Source organism: Amphimedon queenslandica, unplaced genomic scaffold (assembly GCF_000090795.2).
Source record: "Amphimedon queenslandica unplaced genomic scaffold, v1.1 AMPQUscaffold_12221, whole genome shotgun sequence".
Classification (NCBI taxonomy): Eukaryota; Metazoa; Porifera; class Demospongiae; order Haplosclerida; family Niphatidae; genus Amphimedon; species Amphimedon queenslandica.
This window is the reverse complement of record NW_003547540.1, coordinates 4,902-8,805: the sequence shown is the minus strand read 5'-3', so window position 1 is coordinate 8,805 and position 3,904 is coordinate 4,902. Positions and strand designations below refer to the sequence as shown.

General features: G+C 27.7%; 1 long non-coding RNA gene across 1 annotated transcript; it reads left to right on the top strand.

The window, feature by feature from the left end:
• Positions 1 to 2,727: 2,727 nt before the first annotated feature.
• Positions 2,728 to 3,893, top strand: LOC109588233 (uncharacterized). The gene is made up of 2 exons (XR_002188034.1): positions 2,728 to 2,793; positions 3,378 to 3,893. It is a non-coding gene; the product is annotated as an uncharacterized LOC109588233 (long non-coding RNA).
• Positions 3,894 to 3,904: the final 11 nt, after the last annotated feature.

Below are 3,904 nucleotides of genomic sequence, written 5' to 3'. Positions count from 1 at the left end.
ACAATAGCTTGTAAGTTATAAATTACTATTATACATTTTATCTTCTTTCTCTCTAATAATAATTAAATTGTTACCAATAGGCTGTAAGTCATGATGGATTAGTTATATTTTATCTTTTAATTTGTCTTTCTCTCATACCAATCAACAATAATTAAACTGCATGTTGTAGGCAGTAAGTCATAATGTGTATAATTATCTACATTTCATTTTTGATATGTTGTTTTTCTTGTTATCATTCAACAATGAATAAAATGATATTTTTGTCACAAAATAGATAGTAAGTCATAATGTATTATTTTAAACCTAGCTGTCATTCTCTCTCTTCACTGTTGACTTTGTAACACAACAGACAGTAAGTGATAATTTCAATTGTACTGTTATTTTTACTTTATTTTTTCTGATACCAAACAATATCAATCAAAACTATTATCATTTTCACACAATAGGAAGTAAGTTCTATTAGTAAAATTTTATCTTTTAATCTGTCTTTTTCTCTGATATCAATCAACATAATTAAACTGTTGTCTTGGTCTTGCACACAATAGTTCGTAAGTCATAATGTGTACTATTATTTACATAATCTGTCTTTCATTTTCTGATATCAATACAACTATGCTCTTTTGTTACACAATAGAGGGTAATCAATAATGAGTCTTTATTATTATTTACATGTTATATCTTTCTATTAAATAATCAATAAAACTGTTATTTTTACAAAAACAATAGAACGTAAGTCATAATGTGCACTATTATTTGTTTAAATTTTATTTTTTATCTCTAATATTAATCAACAATTATTTAACTGTTATCTTTATCACAATAGAATGTAAGTCATATTATTCACAGTTTATTTTTTAATTTTTTGTTATATTTGGTAATAAACCATTATCTTTGTCATTAATAGATGGTAAGTCATGGTATGTACTAATTATATGCCATTCTCTCTTTGATATCAATATTCAATGATTAAATTGTCACACAATAGGAAGTAAGCTATTTTATGTACTGCCTTTTACATTTTATCTTTTAATCTGTCATTATCTCTGATTTCATGCAATCAATAATAATTTCTATCTTTGTCACTCAAAAGGAAGTAAGCTATGATACCTAATTTCTTTTTAATTTTATATATCACTTTCTCTCTCATATCAACAAACAATGTTTAATCTTTGTCACACAATAGAAAGTTCATGTAAGTCATAATGTAGATTTATTTTTGTATTTTATTGTTTATTTTGTTCATTCTGTTTTTATTGTTTTTACTCTGATGTCAATTAATTGACAATGATCACAATATATAGGAAGTAAGTCATAGTTTATATATTTTACTATTGTTGCCTTACTGATAATATTTTTCATCACACAATAGATAGTAAGTGATAATATGTACTATTAATCATTTTATCTCAATGAATCTAATATTTTCGTCACACAATAGGAAGTAAGCTATTTTATGTACTGCCTTTTACATTTTATCTTTTAATCTGTCATTATCTCTGATGTCATGCAATCAATAATAATTTCTATCTTTGTCACTCAAAAGGAAGTAAGCTATGATACCTAATTTCTTTTTTATTTTTTATATCACTTTCTCTCTGATATCAACAAACAATGTTTAATCTTTGTCACACAATAGAAAGTGCATGTAAGTCATAATGTAGATTTATTTTTGTATTTTATTGTTTATTTTGTTCATTCTGTTTTTATTGTTTTTACTCTGATATCAATTAATTGACAATGATCAATTTTGTCACATGATATATAGGAAGTAAGTCATAGTTTATATATTTTAATATTGTTGCCTTACTGATACTATTTTTCATCACACAACGCACTATTAATCATTTTATCTTAAATGAATCTGTTATTTTTGTCACACAATAGGAAGTAAGCCATATTATTTACATTTTATCGATTAAGACTGTCTTTTTCTCCCTGATATCAATCAATGTTTGTCTCACACATACACAATAGGAAGTACATGTAAGTTATAATTTGTTTTCACATTTACATTTTGTCTCTTGCTGATATCAATCAATCAACAATAAATAAACTGTTATTTTTGTCACACAATAGAAAGTAAGTCATAATGTGCATCATAATTATCATTTGCATTTTATCTTTTAATCCGTCTTTCTGATATTAATCAATAATAATTAAACTGCTATCTTTCTCACTCAAGGAAGTAAGTCATATTGTGTACTTATATTTGCATTTTATATTTAATCCATCTTACTTTCTGTGATGCTAATCAACAATTACTAAACTGTTATTTGTATCACTTAATAGAGAGTAAGTGATAATGTGCATACTGTTACTCATTTACATGTGTTTGTTTTTCTCTCTGATATCAATCAATACTGTTGTCTTGGTCACACAATAGTCCGTAAGTCATAATGTGTACTATTATTTAAATTTTATCTTCTAATCTGTATTTCTCTCTGATATCAATCAACATTAAACTGTTGTCTTGGTCACGCAATAGAGAGCACATGTACATGTAAGCCATATTGTGTACTATTATTTTCATTTTGTCTTTTAATCTGTCTTACTCTCTGATATGATATCCATCAACAATAATTAAACTGGTATCTTAATTGGCCATGTGATAGATTGTAAGTCATAATGTGTGTTATATTATTTACTTTTTATAAACCTATTTTTCTCTTACATGTCAATCAACTATTTTCTTCTTCACACAATAGGAGGTAAATTATATTTTAAAAATCTATTGTTCTCTGTGTCATATCAACAAACAATAATTATATGGTTATATTCATCATGCAATAGCCAGTAAGTAATAGTATTTTTTGCAACTGTTATATTTGACTGATTAATTATTCATATGGGTCCATTTATGGCATTTTGAATTAGGTTTCTTTATATGGGAGTATTCTCCAATCTCTAAAACTATAGATATATGTAGAATATACAAATGTTCTTTTAAACTAGAATGAAACTAGCCTGCAATACACTATATATGGTATATATAATACAGTATATCCTTATACAGAGTGTAACATAAATGATTAAGTACCACAATAGGATGATAATGTCACCAAAATGCAAAATTGCCATTTAACCTGGGAATTTGTCAGTTAATTTTTAAAATTTCCAAATTAACTGCCACATGGTAATACTATGCATACTGAAATTGCCTTAGGAAAATATTGCAATTTCTCACTCAATGATATTTATTTAAAACTAACTGGTTTTTTATGTGGGCCCTTTCACAATACTTAATAAAATTTGAATTGCAGCGGCATCTATAGTAGATATTACGTCATTGCAGCTAGACTGTTTTGTGCTTTTAGCTGTCCTGATACCAAATCTTTCTTCTAGCATTAGCACTGTAAACTATAATTATCTATTTTTAGAGAGAAAGAAGAATTGAAGTGTATAAAAATGCACTAGCTGGAGGAGCAGCGTATGTTGCATATTCACGAGTTCTATTCCTGGGTACTGCTGGTGTGGGGATGACAAGCTTTAAACGTTCTCTTATGAAGTTACCATGGGAACCGAGTGTATCTGATATTAATCAAGTTCGTCCATTCACACGCGAGTGGCACACACTCAAAAAAGATCAATTGAGTGTTGCATTGTATGAGGATGAGATTAAAGAATTGGTCGGATTAATATTCGCTGTTTTTGAAGAAGAACTTAAAGGCTCTGATCATACTACTCCGTCTGCTTCGAACAAAAAATTTCAACGTGAAATTATGAATGCAGTTGACACAATTGTGTCCGATGTTGAATCTTCTATTAAAAATCATACTCAGCCAGAGAAGCCACAACCATTTCTTCATTTTTGGGACTGTGGTGGTCAGTTGCCTTTTCTTGAGATTTTACCAGTTTTTCTCACTTCTGGTACATTATTCTTTCTTATTTTTGATGCAGAGAAAGA